The sequence below is a fragment of the Cornus florida genome, unplaced genomic scaffold (assembly GCF_030987335.1).
Source record: "Cornus florida cultivar Cherokee Brave unplaced genomic scaffold, ASM3098733v1 CherokeeBrave_3.0.0_Hap2_Chr11, whole genome shotgun sequence".
NCBI classification, from domain to species: Eukaryota; Viridiplantae; Streptophyta; class Magnoliopsida; order Cornales; family Cornaceae; genus Cornus; species Cornus florida.
The window spans coordinates 62,774,318-62,790,539 of record NW_026775581.1 but is presented as its reverse complement, the minus strand read 5'-3'; the positions used below and the strand labels follow the sequence as shown (position 1 = coordinate 62,790,539).

The 16,222-nt window shown below is 36.0% G+C and overlaps 1 long non-coding RNA gene across 1 annotated transcript; it reads left to right on the top strand.

Annotated features, from left to right (window-relative positions):
* The first annotated feature begins 9,558 nt into the window (after positions 1–9,558).
* LOC132285412 (uncharacterized) lies at positions 9,559–15,095 on the top strand. Its single transcript, XR_009472535.1, has 2 exons — positions 9,559–12,883; positions 14,341–15,095. It is a non-coding gene; the product is annotated as an uncharacterized LOC132285412 (long non-coding RNA).
* The last annotated feature ends 1,127 nt before the right edge of the window (positions 15,096–16,222 follow it).

Below are 16,222 nucleotides of genomic sequence, written 5' to 3'. Positions count from 1 at the left end.
TCCTAAGTGGCAATTAGTTCAATGTTTCTTTTCAAGTTTATCCGATGCCAAAAGGGCATTATTGATGCTTCTTGTGGCAGAAGCTACATAAAAAGAAATGAAGATGAAATTTGGCTTCTTTTCGAAAAAATGAGTGAAAACTCAATGCATAGATCTTCATTTTCTAGGGGTGGTCACCTAGCAAATGTGGGAGGAAAGAAAGCTCTAAATCAAATAGACTCTTCCATGGATATTGCCGCTGAGGTCAAAAATCTTACTCAAAGGTTTGATACATTCCTTTTGAATCAAGGACCGACAATTCAATCTTATCCTCATCATTCCAATAAACTGTGCATGACTTGTTCTAGTTACACTCACCATACTTCAAATTGTCCTCTTGGACAAATCGTACCAAGTGAGTCTCAAGAACAAGCAAATGTAGCTTTCATTCATCAAGGGAACAACCCTTATTCAAATACTTATAATCCAGGGTGGAAAAATCATCCAAACTTTGCATGGAGAAATCAAGGAGACGGTGCAAACCCTCCTCAAACTCAAGGTTACCAAGCAAAGTATGTTCCCTAACATCTCTAAAATCAAAATCAGAATTCTCAAGATTACTGTCCTTCATTCTATCCTCACAATGTGAATCAATACTCTCATCCTCAAGTATCAAATTCTTAATACTCTCATCCTCAAGTATTAAATTCTCAATCTTACTCTAATCCAAATCAAGCGTCTCCTAAGAGTCCCGCTTTTGAGGATAAGGTCTTGCAAGCCTTAGGTGATTTTCGAAAAGATAATCAATTGTTTCATTCTTACTCTCAATCAATTGCAAAGCTTGAAGCTCAAATCGGGCAATTAGCTAATTCTTTAAATGTGAGAGAGAAAGGTAAGTTGCCTAGTCAAACTGAGACCAATCCTAAGGGGCAATTTATGGCACAAGCAAGTCCTTCTTCGGAATTTTCTGGAAATGAGTAAGTTCAAGCAATTACTACCTTGAGGATTGGTAGGAAAGTGGATAATAAGGTAGAGGTACCTAAGGAGGTTAGTGAATTAACACAACCTAGTGGTTGCATCTATCCCATTCAAAATCCTATTCTTACTCCCTTGGATGCTAGTGGTTCCAAAAAGGACATTTCATCATCTTCATTATCATCTCCCCAATTAGAGAAGCCTTATGAGCCAAAAGCTCCATTTCCTTAAGCTTTGAGGGAGACTTCATCATTTGGGAGACAAGAAGGAAAAATTCATAATATGATGGAAGTGTTCAAACAAGTAAAAATCAATCTTCTTCTTCTAGATGTAATTAGGCAAATTCCACCATATGCAAAGTTCTTGAAGGACTTGTGCACACAAAAGAGGAAGAGCAAGGGAAGGGATCTTAAGAAAGTGCTTTTAACGGAACAAGTGAGTTCTATTATTCTATCTAACACTCCTCCTAAGTTCAAGGATCCGGGTGCTCCGAACATTTCTTGTGTTATTGGAAACCAAGAGATTCGTAGAGCTTTCCTTGATTTAGGTGAAAGTATTAATCTCATTCCATACTTTGTTTACTTGTAATTAGGATTAGGGGACTTGAAGCCAACATCGGTAGTGATCCAACTAGCCGATAGATTAATTAAGAAATCGAGGGGAATTGTTGAGGACATTCTGATTAAGGTTGATAAATTTTATTTTTCGGTTGATTTTGTGGTGCTTGATACTGAGCCAGTCCCTAATCTCACCAATCACATTCCAGTTGTCCTAGGAAGACCATTTCTTGCCACTGCCAATGCCACCATTAATTGTAGATCCGGCATTATGGACATCTCTTTTGGCAACATGATGGTTAAACTTAATGTTTTCAATGCGAGTCAACATCCCACAGATGAAGACGAGTGTTTCCTAGTGGATATTTTGGATGAAACCATAGAGGAGACTTTTCCCTCTATTCTATCTAAGGACCCTCTTAAGGCGTACCTTTGTGAAATGTTTGAAAGTTGTGGTTTTTGTAATGACTTAGATTTTCACGGATATTTTTTTTTTTCCGTTGTCTTTCCTTTCTGAGTTTAGTTCCTCTTCGCTTAGTGTCGTCTCGAGTGCTCTGGAGTGATTTTCGAGACTCTTTTCTGTGGATTGACAAATTCCTTTGAGGACTAAGTCGTTTCTACATTTTTCGTTTTTCGACACTTTTCCCTATTTCGTCCTTTTCCCTATTTTGTCTTTTCCCCGTTTGACATTTTGTTGGTGTAACCACACTTCTTGTGTTCAGAGTTGGTTTTTGACTTCATGTATCTCCATCTTGAGTGGTTTCCACTAAATGCGTATCTTTACTTTAGCAAGAAAGTACTCTGGTTGCTCCCGGTGTCCATAGGGCCATGGATGCAAAGTTCTTTGAAATTATTTTCTTTTCTTGGGGTGTTTTTCGTAAATATCTTTTGAAGATATTTTATTTCAGGGGTTTTTAAGAAAATATTTTTGGAAGATATTTTCATTCTGGGCCATTAGTGCAGTTTTCACTTTTTGGAAGGGCCATTGTGCAATTAATGAAAGTTATTGCTAAATGACTTGTTTTGAGCCTGGATCCTCGTACGGGATTCATTTTCACTTTTCGTCGAGTCTTGTACTCTTAGAAATTCCTTCTGGTCATTGTTTTCCAGTTTCAGGGTTTCTGGCCCCAGTTAGCGCCAAACTTGTTTGGGGCATAACTTTTTGCTCGGAACTCGATTTTTTGACGCCGTTTCTTCCTTGTTCATATTTTCTCATTTTGAATCTTTTTTGTTCACAGAGTTTTGTCATTTGAGCGCGTCTGCTTAAATTTCACTTTTTCGGACCCAGCGGGGCCCGTTCGAAGCACTTTTTGAGATTTCTATAAAAGGGGGGTGAGATATTTTATTTTTTCATCTTCCCCACTCTCTTGCACGACCTGAAGCTTCCATGGCAGCCCAAGGGAGGCTGCCACCTTCTCTCTCCTCTTTTGAGCTTCATTCTTTCGTTAAAACATAGAAGGGCCTTTGCATTTAGTGTTCGTGTTGACTACGCCCTTCTTTCACCCTTATTAGAACCCATTTCTGACCATTCTTTGAGTTTGGATTTGAAGTCAAGTTGTGATTTTGATGGGGCTTCCTTGGGGGTTATGTGCACGGTGTAGTCCCTGACAAAACCTAGAAGTTTCGTCGGATTCAGAGCGGTTTCCATTTGGTGGCTTTTGAGATTTTCATCTCAAATTGAGGTAGGGGATGTTCTAGGCTTTTGTGTGTGTTGTATTGAGTGTTTAACATGATTATACAACTTAATTGCATGCCTTGTATCAATTCTAAAAAATTAGTATTAATTATTTCTTTGTATGAAATTTAATTCACAAGGATGTGTATAACTTAGAATGGAATTATGGCATGCTAGAAAATCATGTTTTAATATGTTTGTTAACATATATTAAATTGGGATTAATTGAATAAGAATTGCATATTTTATTTAAGATTTATCTTTTGTGAAAGATTAAATCCCATGGCCGTATCTATCATAAAATTGACTTGTGATATGCTTTTAAATTATGTCTTCGCATGTTGTTTAACATACTTTAATTTGAGAGCATTTGGACAAGTATGAAAATCTAGAGATTTTAATTAAAATGATTAATTAAAATCTAATTAAGGGTTCCATTGGCCTAATTAAGTATTTAACTTGATATTTGTGATACTATGACTTATGTTCTAGCATATGTTAATTTGGAACCATTTGATGTTGTTTTAGAAGTTAGGAATTTGATTATCATGATTTAATTAAATTCCACTTTATTGTTCTTATGGCCTAATCGAGTTTTGATGTGGTGTATGTAATGACCATGCTATATTATTTATCATGTATTAATTGGAGGCCATTTAATTGAGATTTGAAACCTAGGGAATTTAATTAGTTTATTGATTAAATTCCATTTCTACTGTATTATTGATTAACTCATGTATTTGACATTGATAGTATGTTTAAAGCATGACTTTTGACTTATAATGGATTTATGAGTTTTGTTTCAATATTGGATTATATTGTTATAGTGCGTAACGAATCGTGCCCTGAAGATTCGACATGTGATGTTATTATAGCGCGTAACGAATCGCGCTCTGAAGATTCGACATTGTCATCCTATAGTTGTTGTGGATTTAGAGCATGTGTTGTGTGGTTACCACCTACTTGTGCATGAAGGTAGTTTTGTGTACTGTTTAATACGTATATAAGTTGTTAACTTATTTATTTTGGAGTTGCTTGGGACATTGTTAAGTTGTGATGGCTAGGGTTTGGCTCTAGTACGGGGACAAGAGTCCTCTAAGTCAAAAGTCCACGCGTTGGGTAGGCTTCCTAGGGGTTAGTAACTCCAAATTAGCCCTATAAAGTTCGCGCGTTGGGTAGGCTGCCTGGGGGTTAGTAGCTCCAAATTTGCCTTGTCTCGGCGAAAATCCGAGTTGTGATGTCCAAGTCTTCCACTATTTGATTTCGCATTCAATTCCAAGTTGACAACCAATGTTTAATTGTGACTTGTGGTGTTGGTAATTAGCGAATTGATATTGTTAAGTACATCCATACTAAATTGATATATTTAGTTGATTTCACACTTTTAGATTGCTAGTTGATAACCTAGAGAATCTATGTCTTGATGTGTGGTATTAGATATTCTAATTATGCTAAATTGTTATATTTAGTTGATGTTGCATTTTAGACTTTAAGTTGATAACCTTGAGAACCACTATGTTGTTGCTTTGTGTAAGCATGCTCCTATGTTGTTGCTTTGTGTAAGCATGACCCTATGTTGTTAAAATTGCATGAATGAGGTGATTGATGCTAGAAATGATCTTAGGTAGCTAGGATGCTCCCTGAGTCTCACCTTGATATAGACGTTAGGTGGAATGAACCACAATAATTAAATCATGCAACTTGTAAAACTTTAGGTCGATGCATGCTCATTTCCTACGAGTAGCTTTATGTTACTCACCCCTACGATACTGGGGCATATTTCAGGTACAGGATACAAGATCGGAGATTGTAATTGCTTGGGTGATTTGCTGAGTTGAGCTTCTTTAGAAGCATTCTTGTTCACATGTAAGTGTTAGCATGTTCATGATTTGTCTATGAAATGTAATTTTTATAACTTGGAGGTTTGACATGTCAAATGTTGTAAATGTATTGTAATGAGGCCAAAGGCCATTGTAGCACATCTATTTTATCATATTACATACACTTGCATGCTCACTTTGGCAAACATTACCTTCCTTGATGAAACAAGAACTCTAAGTAGCATTTTTAGGGAGTTTTACCTTATTCTGTTCTAGGGGCATTTTGCTTATTTCATAATGTGTTTTTTTTCATTTTTCCACTAAAAAACTCAATTTTGAGGGGGGTTTCTTCTTTGTGTTTTTCCAGAAAACATTATCTTGGCCCTCAAAAATTAATATTTTTTCGAAAAATCCTTGCTGCCATGTTTTGCAAATTTTTAGTACAAATGTAGTTGGCACTATTCATCGATTTTTTTTGAAAATCGTCACGACTGATCCAAAACTTCCGGAGGTCTTGTGGGTGCATTTTAAGATTGCATTTTCAATTTAGGCAATTTAAAAACCTCCCGAAGCCTTATTTCCAAAACTTGGGCAGTAGTTCGGATTAGTTTTTTTCCTCTTGACATGATTTTCTTGGGGGCATTCTGGGCATTTTACAATGCATTTTTTTTTTGTTTTCGTCCACGCATGGGGTAGGAAACTTGATTGTAGGGGGGGTTTCTTCTTTGAGTTTTTCCAAAAAAGTCCGTTTAGATGCCCGTTTTTACTCTCAGTTGCAGTAGTGATGGGTTGTCCTCGTCGGGCCGCCACGACATCATTTTTGTTTTTGACCTTTCTCCCCCGTCCGGACTCCAAATTAAGTAAATTTTTTTTTGAACTTGACTAATTTGTCATTGTTTTTCTAGTGGTGTGCTCGAAAGCACCTGAATCCGCTTTTTGCAAAATGAACAGTTTGGCCCTAGGTTCTTTTTGTCCGTTTTTGAAACGACACTTCTGCATTTGTTTCCTTTGGGTTCCGTGACCTCATTGAGGATCACATTGGTGTCTTAGAGATGCATTGTATCTCTAGAGACCGTTGTTTCACCTTTCGCTTCAGCATTTAGGATTCATTATCGGGTCATCTTTTAGTCATCACTGACGCACCGGGTTTACAAAACTTGGGCCGTCACAGTTTTGACACAGAAGGATCCATAAGTGAGGTGAATGCTTTGATGGACTCTATGGCCACTTTGAATTACCCACCTTGGAAAAGCAAGAAAGAACCTCTTCCATCACTCTCTAGTACTCCACCAGTTCCTTCTCTCATTTATCCTTCTATTCTTGAGCTTAAGCCCCTTCCATCAAATCTGAAATATGCCTTCTTAGGCCCAAAAGAGACTCTTCCAGTCATCATTGCTTCAAATCTTGAAAATGACCAAGAGAATGATCTTTTGGAAGTGCTTAAAGCTAGCAAAGAAGCCATTAGATGGAGTGTGGCTGACCTAAAAGGCATTAACCCTTCTATTTGTATGCATCGCATACACATGGAAGAGGATGAAAGGCCATTTAGGGATGCTCAAAGGAGATTAAACCAAAATATAAATGAAGTTGTCATGAAAGAGGTTGTGAAACTTCTAGATGCGGGAATCATATATCCTATCTCTGATTCCAAATGGGTTAGTCCAACTTAAGTGGTTCCCAAAAAGTCGGAAATCACAGTTGTTGAAAATGCAAAGGTTGATCTTATTTCGAAACACACCGCCACTTCTTGGCTTGTTTGCATAGATTACTGAAAGCTGAATTCTGCCACTAGGAAGGACCATTTTCCATTGCCTTTCATTGACCAAATCTTGGAAAGATTGGCCGGGCAATAATACTATTGCTTCCTAGATGGTTACTCGGGGTACAATCAAGTGGCCCTAGACCCATTGGATCAAGAAAAGACCACCTTCACATGTCCCTTCGGTACATTTGCTTATCGACGGATGCCTTTTGGATTGTGTAATGCTCCTGCCACTTTCCAAAGGTGTATGATGTCAATTTTTTTGGACATGGTGGAGAAGTATTTAAATGTCTTTATAGATGACTTCTCGGTTTTTGGGTCCTCATTTGATTCATGTCTCCAAAATCTCAAAAAAGTGCTTCAAAGATGTTGTGAGACTAATCTTGTGTTAAGTTGGGAAAAGAGCCATTTCATGGTTCAGGAAGGAATCGTGCTTGGACATGCCATCTCTAAAAGAGGAATAGAAGTAGATAGAGCGAAAGTTGAGCTGATTTCCGAATTGTCTCCACCTACTACGGTGAGAGAAATTCGCTCCTTTCTATGACATGCCAGTTTTTATCGCCAATTCATCAAAGACTTTAGCAAAATTGCTAGACCCTTGTACAACCTTCTTGCCAAGGAGACTCCATTTGTCTTTAATGAAGCATGCTTAAATGCTTTTCATCAACTTCGCACTCTTTTATCATCCGCTTCCATCATGTAACCTCCAAATTAGTCCTTACCATTTGAGATTATGTGTGATGCTTCCGACTTCGCAATGGGTGCTGTTTTGGGGCAAAGGGTAGGTAAACTACCATATGCTATATACTATGCGAGTAAGACTTTCTCAGGCGCCAATTGAACTATTTTACCACCGAGAAAGAATTACTTGCCGTAGTATATGCCCTTGATAAATTTCGGTCATATCTCTTAGGATCCAAGGTAATTGTGTTTTCCGATCATGCCGCTCTAAGGCATCTTTTAATGAAAAAGGAAACCAAACCTCACTTGATAAGATGGATCCTATTTCTTCAAGAATTTGACTTTAAAATCAAGGACAAAAAGGGCTCCGACAATGTCGTTGGCGATCATCTGTGTAGATTAATGGTTGAATCTTCTCCAAATCTTGAAATTCATGAATCATTTCTGGATGAACAACTCTTTCAAATCTCAAATGGGACGTTGCCTTGGTTCGCCAACATTGTTAATTATCTTGTAACCGGAAAACTTCCCATTACTTGGTCAAAACAAGAAAATGACCGATTCTTTGCTAACATCCGGAAATACTATTGGGAAGATCCCATTCTGTTTCGTTATTGCCCAGATCAAATCATAAGGAGATGTGTGCCGGAAAGTGAAGTTCTGAGCGTCCTTGTGTTTTGTCACACACTTGCTTGTGGTGGGCATTTCAGTGGAAAAAAGACCACTTTGAAGGTTCTTCAAAGTGGGCTCTTCTGGCCCACTATCCACTGAGATGCCTATAACTTTTGCAAGGTGTGTGTTCGGTGTCAAAAGTTGGGATCAATGTCAAAAAGAGACATGATGCCCTTAACTTCAGTCTTCGTAGTTGAAATCTTCGATGTGTGGGGCATAGACTTTATGGGACCATTCCCAATGTCTTATGGCTTTCAATACATCCTCGTTGCCGTCGATTATGTGTCAAAGTGGGTTGAGGCTTGTGCTGCCAAAATGAATAACCACTCCATGGTAATTGCATTCGTCAAATCAAATATTTTTGCTCGTTTTGGTATGCCAAGGGCCATGATAAGTGATGGAGTAAAACATTTCTGTAATCAATTCTTGAAGAAACTCTTTTTGAAATACTCCGTCACACATAAAGTGGCCACTCCCTACCATCCCCAAACAAGTGGGCAAGTCGAGGTGTCAAATAGGGAAATCAAGCATATTCTTGGAAAACTGTCAATCCGACCCGAAAAGATTGGTCAAGAAAATTGAACGATACTTTGTGGGCTTATCGGATAGCTTACAAGACTCCAATAGGCATGTCTCCATATAGACTTGTTTATGGGAAGTCTTGTCATCTTCCGGTTGAGTTAGAACATAAAGCACTTTGGGCAGTAAAAAAGCTCAACTTTGATCTTGATAAGGCTGGACAAGACCATTTGCTCCAACTCAATGAGCTAGAAGAATTGAGAAATGATGCCTACGATAGTTCAAAAATCTACAAGGCAAGAACAAAAGCATTTCATGATAAACATATTGTGAAAAAGTCCTTTGAGGCCGGTCAAAAAGTTTGGTTATTCAACTCTAGGCTCAAATTCTTCCCTGGAAAGCTTCGAATCAAATGGGAAGGCCCTTATCAAATCATCTCCGTCTCACTTCATGGGGTGGTTGAACTTAAAAATCTAAAAGATGAAGGGACTTTCAAAGTTAATGGGCAAAGGCTTAAACCATACATTAATGGACAAGCTTTTCAAAGAAATGTGGAATCCGCTCTCTTGGTAGATCCCATTTACTTTGACGATTGAGGGCATATCACGTTTTTCTAGCGACGTTAAACACTAGTTGTATCGAGATTTCCTTCGTTGTATGTTAATTTACATTTTATTTTTTTTATTTTATTTTTCTTTTCCTTTTTGTACATTGATGAATTTTTAAATTCAAAAAGAAAAATAAAAAATAAAAAAATGTTGTAATGGATAGTGTAGGTTATTATTATTATTTTTATATATATATTTCATTTTAGTTTTGCTTTATTTAAAAACATAAAAAAAAAACACAAGGTAAAATATATATATATATATATATATATATATATATATATAGTACTAGTTCGTATAGGTTACTTTGTGATTTTATTTTAATTTTATTTATTATTATTATTATTATTTATTTATTATTTTTATTTTTATTTTTTTATTATATATATTTTTTAGTTTAGTATATATATTTCTTTCTAGTTTTGTGTAAAAGAAAAAAAAATTAAAAATGAAAAAATAAAAACAATTGATCTCTCATTATATATATTTAATTTTATTTAAGTATATATTTTTCTTCTAGTTTAGTATATAATTTTCTTTTTCTTTGTGTTAAAAAAAAAAAAAACTTGGAAATTAATCCCATTCTTAGCAAAGAGCAACAAAAAAATAGCCCAAGTGGACTGATCCCCTGTCCACGTGGATTGATCCCATTTTACTTGTATTTTCCCTTCTCATTACACATTAAAAGGACAATTTTTTGTAAAAAAATATCGATCCCCAGTAAAGGAGATCGAGCGCCCATCCATTCTTGCCATACCTTCCATTCCCAAACACAGTTTTCTTCTCCTTCCTTGCGAAACCCTTAACCCACCTCCAATCCCAATTTGTTGGTTCGCTCCTCACTGATCTCTTCTTCTCTTCCACGGTGTCGCGGCTGTGATTTCCGGCGCCATGGTTCTGATTCCTCTCTGATTCCGGTTGGTTTCTTCAGCGATTTTTTTATTGGTTCCTTCTCCCGCGAGCTTGTGGGTTGCCGTTATCCGTGCGGTTAATTGTTTCGGGTAAGTGCACCCGAATCCTTTGCGGTTAATTGCTTTGGTTAATTGACATTTATCATTTATCATCCACCATAGTGCTCCAAAGATGAGAGAATTTGATGAGAGAATTCAATACTCTTAATCATATTTTTCAGACTATCTGGGTGCTATTGTTGTGATAATAATTTTCATGTTTGGATCATGTGAAATCCAATTTGCATCCCGAATCTCTTTCCCCTTCTTTGTTGTGTACTAAATCTAGAGTTCTGCCTTTGTTTTAGAGTACTGAAATTGTGACATTGTTTCGCAATATAGATTGTTGGTCTAAAAAAAAAACCCTACAAAACTAAATCTATAGCAACAGGGTTGCAATATCTGGAATGGGTGCTTGAGTTGGATTTGTTTTGGAGTTGAATTGAGTTGTTGTAGGTCTAAAAAAAAAACAGAGTGATGATTTTTGAATTGTTGTTAAAAAAAAAAAAAAATTGCATTGATGTTTTTTTTTTTTAAAAAAAAAAAAAAAAGTTGAATTGATGATTGCACATAGAGTTGCATTGATGTGTAAAAATAATAATAATAAAAAAAAAAGTTGAATTGATGATTAAAAAAAAAAAAATTTCACAGTGGCCCAATTTGGTGATTGGAAAACTAGAGTTGGATGCTTCATTTGACATTGAATGTCTTGTTGGTTGATTTGCAGATTTTGGTTTGTCATTGGAGTAGGGTTATTGAATTTGGACTACTTCCCATATATTTCAATCTTTAAGAAATGACTTGTGTTTCTTCTTCCAAACGTTTCAAACCCTCCAAAGAGACTCCCAAAGCTGTGTGGCGCAACAAACGTCTGGATTTTGAGACTACTTTTGACATTAAAGGTACATTTCGCCACAATGACACGACTGAATGGGCGGTGTTAGAATTTGAAAGGAGACGTTTATCCTGCCTTTTTAGACCAGCTGCAGAGGTTGCATATCCCCGTATTGTGTGTCTGTTTTATCAGAATATGGAATGGTTTAGTGATGCGCCGGATATATTAGCTACAACCATTGATGGTGTCCGAATTCACTTTGGTGTCTTGGACATAGCCCAGGCATTGGGGTGTCCACATTTGTGCCCCACTAACTTGCTAGCAGAGATGGGGAGCTACATTTTGGCAAATTCTCAGAAAAACCTATTGTGCATTCTATTGTTAAGGATATGTGTGACGGGAAGTATGGAGACAATAAGAAGAAGAATTGTGCCAGCAAGTCCTCACTACCTAAGAATATGTGGTTTTTCGATTAGGTTCTGAAACGGAATGCTTTTCCAATAGGTCATAAGGTACAGAGGGGGCAAGAGTTCTTAATAGCGTTATATGCTACACACACTGGAGCATGGTTTTCTGTTCCAACTTTCATCTTTAACCAAATGCATAAATATTAGAAGCATTTAGTGGCGAGTGGGGATCCGAATGCGTAAAAATGGAAACTCCCGTTTTCGTATCTTATTACCCAGCTTTTTGTCCTTCAACGCTTCGTGGTTGATAATGATGAGGTTTCTGAGGCTCAACGGGTGACTTTTGGGCTAGCACAGTGGAACTTAAGCCTTGCTCATATGCCTAGTGCCAAGAAGGAAGGTGATGGCATGGTAGCAGGTGGTAGAGAGGATGTGAATGCCCTGGTTGAGGACGTCGTTAGGAGGTCTGAGGAGCAGATTGCTAATGGTGCTAGTTATGAGATAGCACAGGCTGTGTCACCACATGCAGAAGAGTCTGCAGGGGTGACTAGGACAGAGTTCAATGCCATTGTGGGGCAGTTGAGGACCAAGTTGGTTGAATCTGAGGAGCAGCGTCGAGTCGAGCATGCTGAGCTTATACAGCAGCACATCACTACCCAGCGCATGCTACGTTATCTTCGTGAGATTGTTTCATCGAGTGGCTCTTCCACATTGCCACCTGATGCATGATTTCTCTTGTCTATGTTAGGCTATTTAGATTTTTCTATTTTGAGTGGATGGGATTTTAAGTGGCTATAGTCAGATTTTTTTAGTGATTTCAAGCTGGCTATTTTGGGAACCTGTAATTTTGGGTTTTGATGATATATTTTGGTTTCATTCATCCATATATGATTGCTTTTGGCTTTTGTTGCTTATATTCATATAAAAAAAAAACAAAAAACAAAAAACAAAAAACAATACTAAGTAAAAAAATAATGAAAATAAATAAAAAATAATAAAAAAATAAAAATTGCAAAGTATCGTTCCGTCTTGCTAGAAACGTTAAACTTAACCCATTATTATTATTATTATTATTATTATTTATTTTGTAGGTTGTATATATTTATGTTCTTTTTCTTTATTTCTTTTAAAAAAAAAAAAAAAAAAAACAAACAAAAAAATAAATAAAATAATAATAATAATAATAAAAAAATTTCAAAAATATGTGTTACTAGTATGCCCTTATGACTGGTTATGAATGTTTTCAGATTTTATCAAGGGTTTCATCTTATATCTCTTTGCATTGTGTTATCTATTATTTAGAACTGTATGAATTGCTTATCCCATGTGATATTTGATGTGAGTTTGCTAGTATGGTTATACAGCTAGGTTTTTGCATCCAAGTTTGGGGGAGACGTCTTTCCTACTGGATCATTGCCAGATTTCATAATCTTTGCCATCACGGTATACTCTTTCCATTATTTTTCATTATTCTCATTGCACATTAAGGACAATGTATAGTTTAAGTTTGGGGGTAAGGTCATCATGATTCATTTTAGTTTAAGTTAAGCTTTAAATGCATGATGAGATTTGAGATGTGTTTAGCAATGATTTTGAGCTTTTGAAGTATAGTGCCTTTGAAAAGCAAGTTGTTAGCATCTAATACTTCTTGTATGCTCTAGGATGCCATTTAGGGGTAAATTTTTAATTTTTGATATCATGTTTGCTCTTGTGGTACACATCATCTTGTTGGTTGAAAATGCTTTGAGAGTTGATTCTAGAATTCTACACTTGCACTTGCGCACACTAGCATTCAATTTGTGGGGTACATGCTTAGTTGATTATTGTCTTGGTTTATCCCAATTGAGCTAGTATGCTTTGAAAGCTTTCATTCTTGATAAAATGACCTTGCAAAGAAAAGAAATAAAAGCACTCACCAAAGGTGAGGAAAAAAAAAAAAAAAAAACTGCATTCTTTCAACATGTCAATTGATTAAAAAGGAAGACAAGGAAAGAATGTAAGATGTATGAATACTTTGAGTTCGTAGCCTAGCTATTCCGAGTCATTACGCCCTTAGGAGTGTCTTTACACTTAATGCCCTAAGACCATCTGGTTTGGGAGTTGTTGGCTCAACGCTTGTTACATGAGGTGATTAGAGAGTTTAAGAAACTTGAACATTGCATATAGTCATACATTAAATAATAATAATAATAATAATAATAAAATAAATAAAATCAATTTAAAAAAATTAAAAAAAAAATGTTTGATTGAATAACAAGGTTCATTCAATGTCTTGAGGATTGGTATTATATCTGTATGCTAGTTTGAGGGTAATGCTATACAATTACTTTGATTTGCTATGATAGCAACACATTTTGATGCCGGTTCACTTAAAAAGGATGATAGAATTGATTCAATTCGCATGATTAACTTGCTTGACGCGTAGAGGACCATTTTTGCTTACATGATATTAAAATGTTGAGAATAGCTTCGAAATGGCAGAAATTTGCATACTTGAAGTAGTCTACTTTCAACACTTATTTGATATGTGTCGTTGCTTCTCAAGTAAGAAAGAGTTGTTGATATTTGTGGGGTACCATTTTTGAAAACCCTCACGAGACTTCACTCGTCCACTAGAGGTAACCTAGGGGTTTAAAAGGCTTGTTGCATATGCTAAATGCAATCGTGATCCCTACGATAGTGGTGTTATCTTTATTTGCTTTATTAGTTCATAATTGTATTTATGTTTGTTTCATTTTCATATACTGTAGTTCATTGCTAGGGACTAGCAATATCTAAGTTTGGGGGCGTGATAAGTACTTAAATGTTGCACATTTCAGCACCTAAATTAGGGTATTTTAGTCATTGCATCTATCTTATTTTCATGTTTTAGTTCTAATTTATGTTTTTGTCAATTTCAGGTCAATAAGGTTTAAACGGACTAATTTTGGTTCACTAAAGCCTTTTTGGAGTCAAGTAAAGACATTCAGAAAAAGTTCAGAAAATGGCAAAAAGAGATCGCAGCCCATTGCTCGTATAGTGTGTTTATTCTTCAAAAGCGGTCAATCTCGAGCTTTTGATGATGTTCCTAAAGATGAAGAAGCAAACCAATTAGGCCAGAACCAAAATGGAGCCAAATAAGGCTTAAAGGAAATTTCCAACTCTGGGGGATCGATCCCCCACTATTCACAGAACTAAAAATGCCCTTGGGGGACCGATCCCTGAGGCTGTAGGATCAATCCCCCAGTACCTGGCAGCATTACGGGATTTTCTTATTTTGGGCTTATTTTTGTAACTTATGAGCTTTAATAGGGTTTGTTACTTAAGGCCCAGTGAGCCATTAGTTTAGGGGTAGTTATTATTTTATTTAAGTGAGTTTTTAATTTATTAATTGGGGGGGATTATTAGTTTTTCTGTATCGATATATTCTCTCTGGAAAAACACGCGAAAGAGGAGAAACGAAGAACGTGCTAGGGTTTGGAAGAGGAAGCTCAAAGATGATGAAGCAGATGATGGAGATTGTTCCGTCTTCGAATCCGTCAATCATGAGTGGTTGATTCTTCTACTTAGGGTTCAATAAACCCTAAGCATGTAACCTAATTCTTAACTCTTGACTTTTGGGGATTAATTTTTGTTATAGCCTTGAGATATATATCAATTCTTTCATTTGATTGTCTATATCAATTTTATATTGTCTTATATGCTTTTTATTGATAATTAATTTTTACATTTGATTTCTTTGTGAATTGAATCATGTGATGGCTATGCATTGTATTAAATTGATGAAATTGTGTTCTAATTTAATGGAATTTGCTTCTGCTAGATGGATTGCACTATACAGTTAGTTTATTTAGGTTAAGTTCTTGTTGAATTTAGTTAATTTTAGGCTTAATTAGTTTAATTACACATTCGTTCTTAGGTAAATAAACAATCCATGCTTGTGTTTGATTTCCATGCTTGTTGCCACAATTTACATTATCCTTTAGATTAATGTGAGTTGAAATTGCCAATTGAATTAATGGACCATGTTTTGAATTGGTGAATTGATTTACACTTAGTTAATTGTCATTAGGTAAATGATTCAGGCTTTAAATTGATGTTTCATACTTTTCATTGCAATTGTTAGCCACATTTAGATTATACATTTTATTTCCCCAATTAGTTGAAAGTTGGTGAGTTAGGGAATGTACTTAGTGGTGAATCGTACACCCTAAATCTCTTTCCAATATTTTAAACTCCATTATTTTATTGCAATTATTTAGCTTAAAATAAGTCTAATCACAAAACCAAATCTTTTTAGCAATCACATAAGTATTAAAGTAGAATTCAATTATGGAAAACCTATAATTGTTTAGATCTCTTGGGACGATCCTTGCTCACTTTATACTCCATAGTATAAGTGTTTAGTAGTTTTATAAATTTTAAAATATGGTGCTCACTTAATATTATTTCTAAACCTAAATTGTTGTGCATTATTTTGTGCACACGCTCGGTCGCATCACATTTGACTCAAAAGCCTTTTTAAAATCCTTTCTTAACACATTTTCAACATAAGAATTTTTCAAATCATTTCTCAATTCTTTCTCAACAAAAGGATCATGCACATGCAAAGAAGGAGGAGTAGGGTGTGATACGGGATGGGTGTCAACTTTCGGTTGCACTGGTTCACTCTGTTCATTTGATTTACTAACTTGGTTGTCAACAATTTTTTAACTTTTCAAGATTGTCACCACATTGACATGTTCAATTGTGTGACCTTCCGAGGAGGGATTAGTCTCCACAACAAATTATTGCTTTGGTGGG